This window comes from Rhinatrema bivittatum, chromosome 9 (assembly GCF_901001135.1).
Source record: "Rhinatrema bivittatum chromosome 9, aRhiBiv1.1, whole genome shotgun sequence".
Classification (NCBI taxonomy): Eukaryota; Metazoa; Chordata; class Amphibia; order Gymnophiona; family Rhinatrematidae; genus Rhinatrema; species Rhinatrema bivittatum.
Window position 1 is genome coordinate 103,477,063 of NC_042623.1, and position 18,234 is coordinate 103,495,296.

The window sequence follows — 18,234 nt, forward strand, 5'->3', positions numbered from 1 at the left end:
ACACAATTATGAAGCAGCTGCTCCATTAATAACTAGTCCCATCCAGCATTGGATGTCTTTGTTAAAGAACTAGGAATTGGTGGTAGGTATGTTGTACTCTGAGTCAAGTTAGCTCTTCCTGCTAGAAAAATATCTGGTTTACTAGCCCATAATGCCTGATTTATATTAGGATTATCTTGACCCGGCTAGAGAGCCTGATTATTAACTGTAAACTTCAGAAAGGAGTAAATAAGCCTGTCCTGCAGTTAAAAGGTAAGAAAATCATCCTTGGGTAACTGGAATCAATTCTCAGTATTGCCTGAAATAGATCTCATAGCTTTCTCAATCCTTTCTTTTCCCGTCGATAGCAGGGCTGAATTAGCCATGCTGTCATGGGATCTGTCAATCAGGTCCGGGAGGCGGAGCTTGTCAAAGCAGAGATCAGAGCTTTGCTTTCTGCGGCTGCGCGTGTGTTCCCGCGCAGGAAAGTAACAGAATCTCCTCAGTCTGTTCTTTCCGTGTGCGGGATTGCACGCGGAGCTGTTCTTCTCCTCAGTGTTTAAAAAACAAAAAACAAGTCAAAATCGAAGTTTAAACTCTGTAATTGCGGCAAGGTAATGTTGGTCACGGATGGCCACGACCGATGCCTAGATCACAATCGGGAAGACTGAATTTTGTTCGAGGATGTCACCCAGAGCACTGAAGCAAAGGGCCTACAGGCTTCAGGAACATTTTGCTTCACTAGAGCCATCGGAGGCTCATTCGTCGCCTGGCCCTGTGATTTTACTGGCTCCCTCAAAAAAGAGAGCATCATCGTGGAATCCTCACTCCTCCAATCTTGGAGGTAAGGATATGGCAAGCCGGCAAAGGCCATCGGATTTTCAAAAATCCATAGAGCCAGAATCGCCGGTGCAGGACACTGGCGCCAAAAATCTCGGCGCCTAAAACTTCTGCACCTAAGCCGCCTTCTGCGCATAAAACAGTGTCGGCGCATAACACTTCTGTGCCTGAGTAAGTATCGGTGCACAACACTTCTACACACATGGCGCCGAAGACACTTGTGTGCACGACGCCGAAGGACTCTGTGCGCATGGTGCAGAAGATTTCTGCGCGCAGGGCGCCGACGACTTCTGTGCGCACGACCAAGGAAAACTCTGCGTGCATGGCACCGAAGTCACTTATGCACACGACGCCATCCACATCTGCGCACACGGCACCGACATCACATGCGCACACGGTGCAGATACTACCTCCGTGTCCGGAGCCAAACATATCTGCGCGCAAGGCGCCAATAACTCTTGTGCGCACGGAAACAAAAAGATATGCGTGCAAGTCTACATCCGCGCACAAGTCTAAATCGGCGCACAAGACGCATGAGCACCCATCTCATGTACTACATCATGAGTTGAAATGACGACGTGGACCCTCACAAATGTCTTCTTCCTCCTCTCCATCAATAGCTCCACCTCATTCGGGTACTTCCCTTTCTTCGACAGCTACTTCGACAGAGTTTACAATAAAACGTAGAAAGCGATCACAGTCTTCACATAGAACTCCTACAGACTCGTCGTCACACTATTATCATAAGCACTCACGACATTCCCACCACAAAAAGTCGGCAAAGAGGAGTGCAACATGGGAAGTAAGCCCTTCGACTTCTAAAACATCTCATGTACCAACTACAAATACCTTCTCCCACAGAGAGGTAATACAAGTTGCTTCCTCTAACGCTTCTACAGCTTCAGAGGATTCGATGGACATAATATGCGACAAAAAACAGAGAGACCATAAAGTATCCAGTACTTTACCTCAGAACACTCCAATGCAACCTAAAGCATTTGAGTCACAAGAATTAGATCGTACAATAATGCCCCCTCGTACAAAAGAGGCATTTTATCAATTGTCTCAATCCTTAGCAGGATTTTATGAAACTCTTCAGTCATCATTCAAAATGACTAATATTGCCTCTGTCAGTTCTCCCGAACATAAAACACAGACTATTAGAGAACTGTCGGTGGAACCTCTCAAACATCTCCCATGACAAACCAACCAACTTCACCAAATTATAAACAGGATACATCTTTTGATTCTCCTTCACCACCAACATCCCCATCATCTACGGGATTCCATCGGAGCCACAGGAACAACCTCAGGAGCTGTATTCTCCTCCAGAAGACCTTACATACCCAAAATTTCTAGAAAAATTGGGTATAATGCTGCATCTAGAGGTCCAAAAAGAGACAAACCCTAGGTCAGAAACACTTGGTCTCCTAAAGATTTTTGATACTCCAGGAGAACCAATATCTCTTCCACCACAAGAGCTCCTGCATTCAGTCTTACAGAAATCCTGGGAAACACCTTACGCAATCTCAGCGGTATCCAGGAAAACTGACATAAAATTCTGTATGAGGAAAACATCACCGTACTCTATTCCACAATTACCTCATGCTTCAATTGTAGTAGAGTCGATGATGCAAAGATTTAAGAAAACGAAGTCGCATTCCTCATACCCACTAGGCAAAGACAACAAATATTTAGATGAGTTTGGCAGGAAAATATACCATAACTCAATGTTGAATGCCCGAATTATGCACCATCAATTCTACATGGTACAATACCTATGAGTGCATACAAGCTATAAAAGGTATGCTTGCCTCGACTGCGGATCAAATACCTCCACTTCTTCATGACATGGAAGAGTGCTCTCGACACCTTTTGAGGTCAATTTATGAAGCATATGAAACATCTTCCAGGGCATCTGCATCAGCCATTGCAGCCCGCAGAATGGCATGGTTACGCTCAAGTTCGGTACGTGAAGATTTACACGAGGAACTAACAAACCTTCCCATGTACAGGAGATAACCTGTTCGGAGAAAGATTCCAGGACACAGTGGGCAAACTGAAGGAGGAGGCTCTAGCAGTACAATCATTGACATCACATCCTCACTATTCGACCACACATCGTTATAGTGGCTTTACTCGCCGGCAATCATTTGCCAAGAGACCCTACAGATCTTACCAGTCCTTTTGTACACAGCCTTACTCTGCTGATCAATGTCCTCCTCCACAACAGAATACCTCAAACCAACGTAGAGGTAAACCACGTAACCAGAGACAGCAGGCACAGCAGCCGGCTACTGCAGTAAAATCGACTCCATCTTTTTAGTTACCCAGCCACCACCACAACATCAAGCACCACCCGGCAAAATTCATTCTTGCCTGGCAGCCTGGGAGAGAATAACATCCGATCAATGGGTTTTGGAGATAGTACGTCACGGTTACCAACTTCAATTTGTCACAAAACCCATATTACCTCATCTTTCCACTCTCAAGATTCAAAGCTTTCAACCAACCACAATTGGGGGAAGAAATTGCTTTGCTTCACAAACAAGCGATACAACAAATATCCCCGGGGACCCAATCACAAGGATTTTATTCCCCATACTTCCTCATACCCAAGAAATCAGGTGGACTTCGTCCCATCCTAGACCTAAGAGAATTGAACAAATTTCTCACCGAAGAGAAATTCAAAATGGTATCGTTGAAATCAATCCTTCCTCTGATTCAAACCAACGATTGGATGTGTTCCATCGACCTGAAGGATGCTTACACACCCATCCCAATCCATCCATCCTCGTGGCGTTACCTATGCTTTTGCTACAGACATCAACACTACCAGTACAAAGTTCTCCCCTTTGGACTATCAGCTGCACACAGGGTTTTCATCAAATGCATGGTAGTGGTGGTGGCTCATCTCAGACAACAGGGTGTAACCATCTTTCCATATCTGGACGATTGGCTCATAATTGCCCCAACTCCAAATATCTTACTAGATCACCTCCATCGGGTGATACAATGCTTACAGGAATTAGGATTAGTGATCAATTTTCAGAAATCACACCTACAACCAACACAACAGTTACAGTTCATAGGAGCATGCCTGGACACTACTTGCAAGAGGGCATACCTACCAAACGACAGAATATCACAATTCCATCACCTTCTACATACCTTGAACCATACTCGGACACCTTCAGCGAGACAGGTTTTAGTAGTCCTAGGCCACATGGCGGCGGCTGTTTTCATGGTTCCAAACACCAGGCTACACATGAGACGCCTGCAATGGAGACTAAAACGCCAATGGAAACAACACTCACAACCATTGACACAGAAGTTATCTTTGACCGCCGAAATGAAAAAAGATATAACATGGTGGCTCCTAAACTCCACCCTGTCCAAGGGAGCATTGTTCAGTTCCCCTCCTCACAATGCAGTCTTAACCACAGATGCGTTTTGCAAGGGATGGGGTTCACACCTCGAGACTTACGAAACACAAGGGTTATGGACAATCTCGGAACAAAACCTACAAATGAATTTATTGGAACTCAGAGCGATTCGGAATGCATTACAAGTGTTCCAAGACCACCTGAAAGAACGCAGGGTCATGATCTTACACGGACAATCAAGTGGCAATGTTTTATATCAACAAACAAGGAGAGTCCGGTTCATGGTCCCATCTGCAAGGAGACCCTGATAATCTTCGAACACGCTCACAGGAATTGCATACATCTGCAAGCAACTTACCCTACCAGGAGTGGCAAATACAAGAGCGGACAGGCTAAGCCGCATCTTTCATCCTCACGAATAGACACTCAATGCAGAAATAGCCCAAAGCATATTCATGCAGTGGGGGACGCCTTCGATAGATCTCTTTGCAACGGAGATCAATGCTCAAGTTCCCAAATTCTGCTCAAGAAGACCAAGCCAATTCAGGATCGCTCAAGATGCTTTCCTCATCCTGTGGACGACAGGCCTCCTGTACGCCTTTCCTCCCATACCACTCATAACAAGGACAATTCAAAAGTACCTAGCAGACAAAGCTCAACTCATACTCATCGCCCCAGCCTGGCCGAGGCAACCATGGTACAGTTTCCTTCTCAGACTATCCATCATGGATCCAATTTGTTTACCGAATCGCCAGGATCTTCTCTGCCAAGATCAAGGAACACGTCTACACCCGCTACACTTGACAGCGTGGAGATTGAAAGGCTCCTTTTAACAGAACAAGAAGTTTCCACTTCGGCACAATTCATTTTGTTAGAATCCAGGAAACTCTCAATGAGGAAAAATTGTAGCTATAAATGGAAACGTTACTCGACCTGGTGCACTTCCAAAGGTGTACCACCATTGGACTACTCACCTGAGTTGCTCATTGATTATCTTCATACACTATATGCAGCTGGTCTAGCAACATCATCCATCAGAGTTCATCTCAGTGCCATAGGGGCATATCATAGACCAGTTAACAATATATCCTATATTCAATCACCCCTTACTCTCTCGTTTCATTAAGGGGTAAACTCACCTTCGGCCTCCCATCTCTAAGCCTCCAGTTCCATGGAACCTCAACATAGTTCTGGAACAGCTCATGCTTTTCCCGTTTGAACCCATGGATTCGGCACATATTAAATACCTTACATGGAAAGTTGTATTCCTGGTTGCAGTAACATCTGCACGAAGAGTCAGTGAATTACAGGCCTTGGTCCATTATTCTCTATATTTGCAATTTCATCACCAAAAGGTAGTTCTCCGAACTCACCCATCCTTCCTACCAAAAGTGGTTTCTCAATTCCATCTCAATCAGACATGGAATTACCCACCTTTTTCCCTAAACCTCATACAAATGATAGGGGAAAAACTACTGCACACACTAGATTGTAAAAGAGCTTTAGCATACTACAAAGAAAGGACAAACTCGGACTCCCGTGTTTCTCAACTCTTTGTCTCCTTTCACCCAAAGGCACCTGGATTACCAGTGGCTAAACGCACAATCTCCAGCTGGATAGCGCAGTGCATCAAATTCTGTTACGATAAACAGAAACTACAACTACATTCAGAGCCTAAAGCTCTCCAAGTCAGAGCAGTGGCAGCCTCATTGGCACCCTCAGAATGTGCAACCCATAGACATTTGCAAGGCAGCTACATGGTCATCGCTTCATACCTTCACATCTCACTACTGCCTTGATCAACAAGCAGCCACTGATGCGAAGATAGGGCAAGCAATCCTGTAATCTCTATCCTCCTGTCCACGGTGACCGCCACACTGTCAAAGATCACGTACAAATATACATCATAAATGACGTGATCGGGAGCTTGGGACTCCCATGACAGCATGGCTAATTCAGCCTTGCTATCAACGGGAAAAAGCAAGTTTGCTTACCGTAAACGGTGTTTCCTTAGATAGGATGAATTAGCCATGCTGACCTACCCTCCTCCCTGGCAGTCACCAAGTCTTCGACTACATTACAGCTTAATCACAGACTGAGGAGATTCCGTTACTTTCCTGTGCGGGAGCACACGCGCAGCCGCAGAGAGCAAAGCTCTGATCTCTGCTTTGACAAGCTCCGCCTCCCGGACCTGATTGACTGATCCCATGACAGCATGGCTAATTCATCCTGCTATCTACGGAAACACAGTTTGCGGTAAGCAAACTTGCTTTTACCAGAGGAATGGAAGAAATGCCATTGGTTCGGCTCAGGAAGTCTTCTTGAGGACAGATCATTGACATGTCTACCTAGTAGTAAAAATGGTCAACAGGAGTTTTGCAGCATAGTACCTATAGTACCTATTTATGCCACTTGATATCATGGACTATATTGAAAGACAAAGGGATGAGTGACATGTTGAAGAACAGATTATAAAAGACTGTTTATATATTAATCGCATTAAAACCTATCCAGTGTTTCAAAATATTATGGATTTCAGATGCATTGAAATGGAGATGGCTGAGGGTGGATAGGATAGAAATCTATAAAATCATGAAAGGACTTGAATGGATAAATGTGAATTGATTATTTACTTGTTCAGATGATAGGGACACTCCATGAAGTTAGCAAATAACACACTTAAAATAAATATGAGAATTCTTTTTCACTCAACGCACAATTAAACTTAGGAATTTGTTGCTGGAGGATGTGGTAAAAACTGTTGGTGTAGCTGAGATTAGAAAAGGTTTGGACAAGTTCCTGGAGGAGAAGGCCATAAACCATTATTAAGGTGGACATGGGGAAATCCACTGCTTATCCCTGGGATAAGCAGCATGGAATCTTATCAACCTTTTAGAATCCTGCCAGGAACTTGTGACCTGGATTGACCACGTTGGAAACAGGAACCTGGGCTTGATGGACCTATAGACTGACCTAGTATGGCAAATCATATGTTCTTAAATGGCAGCACTTTCCGCTATCCTGGTTTGAGAGAAGAGCAAGCATAAAGATGAATGTTACCTAGAATATGTACTGTATCTGACAGAAGAATTTAGTATATATGGAGGAAAAGATCTAGAGTGGCAAAAGAATTCATGTTTCAATGTAGGAAGCTTGGAGACAGAGTACCAAATTTTAAATAAATTGGACTGCTCAGTTAAGAACTATAGTGGAATGGTGAAGAAGGGGGAATTGTTTGTCTTATTGTAAACTGATAAGACAAGTTTATCTGCATGTAAAATGTATCATCATTAAACACCTAAATATAAGGTGTTTAATGCTGAAAATCCTTAATAAAATTTAAATTATAAAAAAAATTGCTTATTATAATACAAATGAAAACATACAAAAACAGAAAAATGTAATAGTGTTCATGCATTAGGTGGGTGGTGGGAGGTTGGTATCCAAAGCCAAAACTTGGCCGGAAGTCTCCCTCCAGAAAGTTAGTTTTGCTCTATTTCTGCAACAAAATGCCCTGTTGTAGCACAGTATTGAAATTTTAGGTCTTGAGCATTTTTATTTTATGCCCAGGTCATTCTCTAGCAGTTTTAGCATGCAATCCGTTGCATCTTAAAGCTCTATTTTTTCTAGCATTTGCCAAAAAGCAGCTCTCACCTTCGCTATTTATTAATGGCATTACCAATGCATCAGTCAATACATTGACATCTGTTGTATCACAGGAAAGTGAACTACGGTAAGTCAATTTGCTCTGTGTGCAAGATAGCCTGCAAGAAATAAAACATGCCATCATAAAACCTGAGCAAGTTACATAAAATATAAATCAGTGCATACTCTAATGATATCCAATTTCCCCTTTTTCTATAAAATAACAAGCACTTCCTTACTCCCTAATGGCATACTGACCCACACTGACCTCTTTACAAAATGTTTGCCTTCTGATAGGCCTAACCTTGTGAAAATAATGTCTATACTTTTTACTATCTGTATTGGTTTGCAATGCAATGCACTTTTTGCCTTTTATGGATATACACCATACCCAATTTAATTAACAGCAATCATTCATATTGAACTAGGTTGCAATTATGGTTTTATTAAATTTATTTATACTGAACATACAGTCTGTTACAATATATGGTAAATCACTGTATGTGTGCATTGACTGTGCTGGATACTTGGATTGACATGTAAGAGCACAGAGCATTAGTTTGATGAAGCAATATATAAAAATAATAAACACTGTGAGATCCTTTGATATAAACACTGATGTGCAAATACTAACACTACCCACAAATTCACTTTACAAAAACCATGCAAGTCATGCGTAGAGCAACAAAATGGCCTGTGCAGTGCCCAGGCAAAGAGCTGGAACATAAGAAGGCTGCTTGCCCAGGCACTAATTTTTACACCTTAATATTTAAAAAGCTATCCAGATCCGGGACTTGGGTCTACAGAATATTGACTTTAAACCTTGATAGAACTTAAAAATGCTTGGGATAAATGGAAAGCAGAGTGGCAAGGGCAGGTGTAAGTGAGTAGAAGAAATGGAGGAGAGATTTAGAATGATATTTGGTCTGTCAAGTTTCATATGACTGAACAAAGAGGGGGAAATGCAAGCAAATGCGCAGAGGGGAGTGGATGATTTCTGTAGACTACCCAAAAAAAGGGGGGGGGGGGGGGTTGGAAGAGGCACAGAGCAGCAGTGGTACAGTTGAATCAGGTTTCCAAGAAAGTGCACAGAACAGCCATAATTATATCTCTAATATCAGTGAGAATGCTTAGTACAGATAGAGAGCAGTGGTGGGAACAGGGTTGAGCAGTCGGGTAGAAGAAGACTTGAGTTGGAGATCTGATGTTTTAAGCATAGAAAGCTGTGTGCTCAGCTATCCAAGATAGTAGAAACCAGAGAGGCAGACAACTGGGTATATTGCATGGACTAATTAGTCTTCACTGTGTTACTATTCTTCAAAATTCATATCCTGTGCTTACTGACTTTTAAATCAGTACTTCAACTGTTTTCTTGTTTCCAAACAGTAAAAAAGGGATTTATTTTTACCTTCCTTGTTTTTGAAATTAAGATGCACCATTTTATTATTTGTCTTGACTAGGCATTTTTTTTTTTTTATATAAATTGGGTCAAAACCTTTGGTAAACAGGCCACCTAAATTGCTGCTTTAAAAATGACTTTATAGTACTACATATTACTTTGTATGTGCATATCACATCCTGAAACAGAAATATTTTCATATTTCCAAAGAACAATTTAACTTGGCTTGACCCTTTTCTACTATAAGTATGCATGCAGAGTTAGGTACCAATGACTAAACAAATTCCTATCAATTATTTGAAAAACATTGTTCGGGTGTTGATGCATAAGGTATGAAACAGGTTTTCTCTTTGTGACAGTTTGACTTGACACAAAAAGAAAACCTGTTTGATACATGCCTTATGTTGCATTAGCACCTGAACAATGTTTTTCAGTGTGTGTTAGTCATTGGTACCTAACTCTGCAAATATCCTCTCCCCTATTTTGTTTCTCTTCAAGTTGCTTGAAGCAGCAAGCACTCACAGACACAAACAAGCATGGACACAGAGCGGACAACCTACATCCAGACCAATGGAGAGTCCCCACACCCAGCCAAACACAAGCACATCACATTTAGACACAGAGAGAGACAGCACATCCAGACAGACAGGCTACCCACCACAGACAAAATGGTAAGGGGTGAAACATTTTTCATAAACTGAGGTGCCAGCCAAAATTCTTAAGAGTTGGGAAAAACTCTCACCTTGCCCAACATTTCTTTTTGTTTTTTTACTTATTCCTATTTTTCTCTTTATTTTTGTATTTTTTTCTTAGTTTGCTCATGTATTTTTTTTTATTTTGTCATGTTTTGTTTATGTAATTTTTCCGCCAATAAGCAGTCTGAATTAGTCATGATCTCTGGGTTGACACCCTCTGGTGGCAATGACCAGACCTCTCTCTCATAGCTAGTAGAGCTTTGTGTTCTACTGAGCATATGTGGCAGTTCCCGCATAGGCAATACCTGTACCCTCCTTGCTCTTTTTTTTTTTTTCCATCTGCACAGGAGCATGGACGGATCTCTTTTTCTTCATTTGAATACCTCAAAGTTACTCTCTCCATAACAATTTTTATTTCTGTGTTCTTGACAAAACACTATACTAGAGTCCCACAAAAGGCACTTTCTTGGCGTCCAGTCAGATGAATCCAGAACAGGTGGGTTATGCACCTCTACCAGCAGATGGAGATAGAGCATACTGACGTCACAGTGTTTATATACTCCTGCAGCGACATGTGCCTGCCAGTAGTCATCTCCAGCAGATGGTGGACGTGCATCTCCCTACTGGAAATTGCTTCAATTTGAAAAAAGAGAAATAAGGAAAATAAATTTGCCCTGCTCTCCTGCGGTGATACCAAAAGGTCCCTTTGCAGTTGAGAATTCCTGAGGTGATTTGTGTGGTCCCTCAAATGACTGCCTTGATCCGGTAGCTGGTTTTTCAGCCGGTGTGGCCTTACTGTTAAGCAGCTGAAAGGCAGCAGGTGCAAGAAACTGAGCACTGCGGTGACGGCATATGCCCTCTTCCCCCCACAGCCGGAGACCATCTCTGTATTCAGCCAGGTAAGGCTGAGCTCAGGTAAGTTTAAAAAAATAGAGACAGAAGAAGAGGATTTTTTGGTGTAGGGCTTCCTCCTTCCTCTCCTCCCCCCACCTCCGTGCTTGGTGCGCCATTCCGACATTCTTCCCGCTTGGTGAGAGGTCTAGGGACATGGGCAGCCTCTATAGGCTAGGCCTTACTCTGAGGCTTTTTTGCTGCGCGCAACATGGTGGGCCTCAACAGCATTTCACATGCTTTCTTTAGGCTGCACTGTACAAGATTATCGGTTCGGTGTGTGCTTCTAGCTAAGCGTCCAAGTTGTGCATCCAGCTTTTGGATGCATAGGCAGGCCTAGTGGTCTGTGTGTCCAAGTTAAGTGGCGCCTTAAGTGGCCATCTGCTTATCTGGTCCAAAGAAACAAAATGGTAGACGGTCTAATAAAGCCAGGAGGCAAACAAAGTTATTATTTTAAATAAAGGAATCTTTACATCTAAGGTGACCAGTCTTCTACTTTGTTCATCCATTTACCTATGCACAGAAGTTGAGCGTTGCTGTGCGCTTAAGTTTTTTATGGCGCCTATCCTAAGGATGCCTAAGTCTTGGGCACCTAGGTGTGAGATGCCTAGGTTTTAGAAGTCTAATTTTTGGGGACACAGAATTTTTAGGACATCCTAAAAAACAAACAAAACCAAAACCTAGATGCACGCCTCTGACTGCTGATCAGCGTGCTGCTGGTCTAATGGCGCCTATATCTAAGAAATGTAAACGCCTTTCTCTTTGCACTGCCTGTCACATTCGGGCATCTCAACCAGGAGTGCCCGCCGACCTGTGCCAGCACACTTTGGAGGCTCAGGGAGAACTATCTTCCTCTGATTTCACTAAGCCTGGTTCTTCCCAGCCAGATGTAGGTCTGGGTAAAGACATTTCAAGTGGGGTGCCTGATTTTGGAACTCCCCTAACTGGTTCTTCAGCAAGGAAGGCAGCTCAGTGAGTATGCCTCAGGTACCTCCTGGTCTGGATACTTCTACATTTTCATGGATAGAATTTCCAGGGATTCCAATCCTTTCTTTAGATGCAATTCTCAGCCTCTTCCAATGCTCCCAGGACAGATTTGCAGGTGCAAACCTTGCCTGGACCTACTGTTAAGTGCTAGAGTACTCCTAGAGCAGCAGCTGGACTGCCTAATAGAGATCCGGATGGCATGGATGATGAAACTGATCCTGACACTTTTGAGGATGGTGAAATTCCTCCAGGATTAGAATCATATAGGACTATGCTACGGTTCTTCCATGGAGATGAATTGCCAGCCCTGATTTCCCAGACCTTGAAAATTCTGGGAGTATCTGGGGCAGATTCCTTTTCTGAGCCAAAGAAAAATCCCATTTTGGTTTCTCTGCTTAAAGCCTCATGTTTTGTTTTGGTTTTTTTTTCCCCCTGTGATGGAGGCCATTCAAGAATTGATTGATCTTTGAGTGGGGCGCCCCAGAGGCTAATTTCAAAAGGAGTTTGGGTTTTGGAAGGCTTGTACCTTCTGGATCCGGTGGTGAGAGAGTGTTTGTTTTCCAAAGGTGGATACACTTGTATGTGCAGTCTCCAAGCGAATGATAGAAGGATTAAAACGGATTAAAGTGATAGAAGGATTAAAATGGATTAAAATGATAGGATTAAAAAGAAGAATTAAGTCATTCAAATGACTTAGTCATTTGAATCAGTGGCAATGTCTTTGCAAGTAGGTTCTTGTTCCCTGATGGCTCGCTCTTGGTTACTTCTCTTTCAAGAAGGTTGATGACTCTGGATTGGCAGTTATGGAGCCAGTGGCCGCCTTCTTGGTAGATGCAGACTCCGATTTTTGTCTGCACCTCAGCCAGAGGGGTGTCTTTGGTAATAGCGGTCAGGTGTCAGTTATGGCTGAGGAATTGGTCAACCGATGCAGTCTCCAAGGCTAAACTCACGAAATTGCCCTTTAAAGGCTCGCTCTTTTTGGGAGTGAGTTGGAGAAACTGGCCAGTTAGTGGAGTGAATTACCGGAGGATAAGAGGCAGATGCCACGCTGCTTTGGCATGAGAGGTCACGCTAAAGGTACCAAGTGTTTTTGACCCTGAAGGGGAACAACCTTTCAGAAGACTCTGTCTTTTGGTAGGTCTCAGTCCTTTCGTCCCAGACAGCCCAGAAGGGGCATGGGCTCAGGAAATGGATACTCCCGAGCCTCCCAATGAAGATTTGCCAATCCACTCCCAGAAACAGGAGATGCAGGGACAAAGGTGTCCCCCTTTTCAGAGGTGGGTCGAGATCACATCGGATCATTGGGTCCTGGAGACTATACAAGAAGGATATGCGTTAGAGTTTTGCATTATTCCTCAGAACGTATTCATGGTCTCTCTTTGCCACTCCCCCGCAGAAGAAGCAGGCAGTGTAGGATACATTGGCAAGGCTCCTCAGTCCGAGGGCTGTGGTTCCAGTGCCCATGTCGCAAGAAAATACAGGGCAATATTCAATTTATTTCATTGTGCCCAAGAAAGAGGGATCCTTTTGTCCCATCCTAGATCTCAAAGTTGTCAACTGTCATCTGCAGGTGACTCATTTTCGTATGGAGATTTTGCGCTCTGTTATAATGGCCATACAGTTGGGGGAATTTCTGACCTCTTTGGAACTGTCCAAAGCATATGTTCACGTTCCCATTCGACTAGAGTATCAACACCTTCTGCAGTTCGCAGTTTTGGGACGCCATTATCAGTTTCAGGCATTGCCTTCTGGTCTGGCCACAGCTTCCAGCACCCTTTCCAAGGTAATGGTGGTAGTTGTGGCAGAATTGAGAGAGGAATGGATCCTAGTACACCCGTATTTGGATGACTGACTGATTCGAGCCAAGTCACTGGAAGGGAGCCACCTGGTGAACACAAGGTGATCTTCCTATGGCAGGAGTTCGGCTGGGTAGTGCACCTGGCCAAGAGCAGTCTGCTCAGTCATTGGCATACCTTGGGGTTCAGTTCGTCACAAAGCAGGGCAAGGTATTCCTTCTGGAAGCTCATATTCAGAAGTTGATGGCACAGCTACGTCTATTGATAAACACTCTGTACCTGACCGTATGGTCCTACCTGCAGGTACTTGGTTTCATGGCGGCAACCCTAGAAAAGTGGTACTGTGGACAAGAGTGCATATGCATCCTTTTCTGCAATCCCTGTTTTTTCGGTGGAATTCGCAGTTTCTAGACTGTTTGGTTCGGCTCCACCTGCTGATGGAGACTTCAGACTCCAGTGGTGGTTACAACTGGATCATCTAAGGAAGGGAATTTCCCTGGCACCACCAGACTGGCTAGTACTGATGACAGATGCAAGCCTCCATGAGTGGGGAGCTCACTGTCGGGAGCTGAAAGCGCAAGGGCACTGGGATGCAGAAGAGTCTCTCTGGAACATCAATTATTTAGAAGCCAGGGCAGTTAGGGTTGCATGTTTGCAATTCGGTGACAGGCTGCAGGGTCAAGCAGTCCGGATAATGTCGGACAATGCAACGACTGTGTCTTACATAAATTCGTCAGGGTGGAACCAAGAGACAAGTGTCGCAGGAGATAGATCAACTTACAGAATAGGCTGAACTACATCTCTAGATGATCTTAGCCTCGCATATAGTGGGAAAAGACAAAATAAGAACAGACTTTCTCAGCAGGGAAAGCTTGGACCCAGGAGAATGGGCGCTATTAAACGAGGTGTTTCAGCTCATTCTGGATCGCTGGGGTATCCTGTTTCTAGACTTGTTGACAACTTCTTGCAGTGCAAAAGCTTTTTGCAATTATTCAGTCGCAGGAGAGATCCGAAGTCATTGGGGATCGATGCCTTGGTGCAGGAGTGGCCAGAAGACAGGGCGTTGTACTCATTTCCTGTACCTACCCTACTAGTCTGGACTGATCTGGCTATGTACTACTACCAGCAGATGGAGTCAGAGCGCAAAGCTTCGAGGCACTGGTATCCCAAGTGTGCCACCTGCAGCTCATTAGTATTTCTCTGACTCCAGCAGATGGTGGTCATGTATACCTGCAGCTCTATGTGAGACGGAATTTTCTTGCTCCCTGAGGTGCTAGGTTCAGTGTCTGGGCTATCCCTCAGGTAGAGCCAGGTTACCCCTGGCGGTGCTAGCCCATGTGGTTCTGGGTCCCCTGATAGCCAAGGGACTGGCTCCCTCAGCGACCCAAAGGCTCCCCCTCAGTGTCTGCAGTACAGGGAAGTAGTCCCTTTGGGGATTTTTTTTCTATTCTTAACTTAGGCTTTATTTTTTTTTATTACTAGAAGTTATGGGTTTTGTTTTTTTGGGGTTTTGTGTTTTTTTTTTTTTAACACACACATACATAGCTCCTAGTTCCCTGTTCACCGCGGCTCCTGGGATAAATCAGTCTGCCTGGTGGTGCAGAGCCAGGCAGACCCCTGAAGAGGAGGGGAGAGTGTTTCAGCCCTGGTAAGAACCTCCAAGGATGTTTTTAGGCTCCCTGCCTCACTTTTACCACCGGCTCCCCAGTGTTCCTGGGGCCGATTTTTTTGCGGCGTTTTTGATAGGAGTCACCAGGGCTGGGTGGCAGCACCTGTTTTCTTCCAGGGGAGGAGTTATATGCCCCTTTTTGCAGGAGGAACATGCAGAAACTCCTCTGGTGGAACCCTGTAAGGCTTGCGGGGTATGGTCAGCTTATTTAGACATCTGTCACTGTGCCTAGACTGTGCACTGGGTGGGGAAGGGGCCTCAGACAAGAGGGCCAAACCTAAAAAGTCTGCACGCAGGGGCTTGGTGGGTGGGTCTAACAGAAGGAGCCCAGCCCCCACTGTGCACCCTGTAGAAAATGTGTCCCAGGATGACCCTCCCCCGCTGTCCCCCACTGCACGGATTCCGAGACCAGAGGAATCAAGAGACACGGACACTAATTCTAGCAGTGATGGGACCGGGGGGATTTTCACCGGAATTTGTGCTACTCATGCATGAAGCATTTCTGGCTCGGAAGCTCGCGAAGCGCAGAGCCCAGGATGGGAGCGTGGGAACCTCAAAGCGTCCCCTATCTGTGAACTGTCAGTCGTCCATCCCGGGCAACTTTGCTAGGGAGGATCTAGCGGATGCAGTCGACCAGCAGGGGAACAACCCCTCTCTGCGCCCCCCCCCCCCCCCCCCCCCCCCCCCCGCACATCAGGGTGAGGTCCCTCCAGATGTAGATAGGGCAACGACAATCAGGATCCGGTAGAACCTAGTGCAGAGGGGGACGACCCCTGCGTAGTCCAGCTGTTTAAGAGGGAGGAATTGCGCCCCCTTATTCCCCTGGTGCTTGAGGAATTGGGGGTGAGACCCTCACTGGACGATTCCGTCAGTGAGGGAGCGAACCCAGTCCTGGACGGTCTCCGGGGTCCACCTAGTGCTTTTCCCATCCCAAAGAAAATTCAAAAGCTCATCAGCCGAGAGTGGGAATCCCCGGAGGCAGGGCTTAAGGTCGGCTGGGCAATGCAAAAACTCTACCTGCTAATGGAGGAACATTTAGAACGCCTCAGGGTACCTAAGGTGGATGCGGCTGTATCAGCAGTGACCAAGAAGATGACCGTTCCAGTGGCAGGAGCAGCTGCTCTCAGAGATGTGCAGGACCGCAAGCTGGAGCTGCATCTGAAGTGGGTGTTCAAGGTATCCTCCTTAGGACTTCGGGCAGCGGTGTGTACCAGCATGATGCAAAGAGCTTGTTTATGTTGGATTCAAAAACCGCAGGACCCATGGTCTTCTGGGACTTTGTCAGCTCCTTAGGCAGCTCGTCTGGAGGCAGTGGTAGCATATGTGGCGGATGCCTTATATGACTTGGTGCGTTCTGTGGCCCAGACTATGGTCTCCTCGGTGGCAGCTCAGTGACTCCTATGGCTCCGCACTTGGGCAGTGGCTGCTTCCTCCAATTCACAACTGTGCAGTCTGCCTTTTCCAGGGAAGTTGCTGTTTGGAGGGGGTTTGGATCAGCTGATGAAATCTCTGGGGGATTCCAAGGGCAATAAACTGCTGGAAGATAGAAAGCCCTATAGAAAATCATTCAGTCCTTGATCCCGTTTTTGGGATTTCCGAAAAAGCAGGTCGGGGAGGAGTGTTCCACCCTCTGGTTCCAGACAGACCTCTTCCCGTACACAGTCCTTTCGTGGCTCCAGTTGACTTGCTTCGGTCAGGGAACCAGAACTGAGAAGCCTGCCCAATGAAATCAGGCCCGCCCACTCCTCGGACGGGATGGCTGGGGGCAGGTTGTCCCAATTTTATGAGGAGTGGGCCAGGATCACCTCCAATCGCTGGGTGTTGGAGGTGATGAAGGTTACGCCTTAGAATTTTCTCGGCCTCTCATGCTGGCCTTTGTGGAATTGTGATGCGTTTCTCGCAACAAGCGAGCCGTGGAAAGACACTACAAAGATTGCTGGCCCTGAAGAAGCGAATTCCTGTGGGGGACAGGATATAGTCTTCCCATCCATGTGGTAATCCATCACAAAGGACCAGTAGGTTCTTTTCATTGTGCAATGAGGATACCATCTCACCTTCCACAACTACCTCATTTGGTGACTGTTTACATCGAAAGCATGAACTTCAAATGGAAATATAAGGTTTCCTTATCCACCAGGCCAATCACAGAGGGAGTTGGGGTACTACTACCGATTATTTCATCATTCCCAAGAAGTCAGGAGGCTTCTGACCAATCCTAGACCTCTGACAACTGATCATCCACCTTCGGAAGGAAAAATTCAAGATGTACTTCCTCAGCACAATCTTACTCTTTCTCCAGAAAGGAGATTGGGTGTGTTTACTGCATCTCCAAAATGCATATGCACATACCCTGATTCATCCATCTTGCTGGAAATACTTACATTTCCAGGTGAGTGACAGCCACTACCTATACAAGGTACTCTCTTTTGGAGTCTCGAAAGCTCCACTAGTCTTCACAAAGTGCCTAGTGATTTTTGCACCACATCTGCGACACCTAGGGATCAAATTTTTCCCTTACTTGGACAGTTAGTTAATTACAGCACCAATTTGGGCAGCAGCACAACTATCCCTTCAAAAAATGTATCCAGCTTCTCCAGGACCTGGGTTTTCTCATAAATTTCCCAAAATCCCATGCAATTCCAACTCAGTTGCTCTACTTCATTGGGGCATTACTAAATACAGAAAAGCCAAGGCATACCTCCCCTCAGAAAGAATTCTAAGCCTTTGTCTCTTCATATCCACCGTATTTAGCCGATCATGGGCAATGTCTCATCAAGTTCTTGTGGCGCTAGGGTATATGGCGGTGGCGATACACATTGTACCTCACTCAAGACTACGCATGCACCACTTAAAATGGGGACTCTGAGTCCAATGGGATCAATGAAGGCAATCATTTTCCCACACAGTTGTGATCTCACAAGTAATGAAAACAGAGCTGTCCTAATGG

General features: G+C 45.1%; 1 protein-coding gene across 12 annotated transcripts in view; it reads left to right on the top strand.

The window, feature by feature from the left end:
• Positions 1–18,234, top strand: part of THAP5 (THAP domain containing 5) — a 49,119-nt gene that overhangs the window by 13,769 nt on the left and 17,116 nt on the right. The window contains exon 1 of one of the 12 annotated variants that reach the window (XM_029614991.1): positions 9,897–9,920. The exons of the other annotated variants lie outside the window; for them this stretch is intronic. The gene's annotated coding sequence lies outside the window, so the exon portion shown is untranslated. Of the gene's footprint in view, positions 1–9,896; positions 9,921–18,234 lie in introns of those variants that run through there. 12 annotated transcript variants of the gene reach the window in all.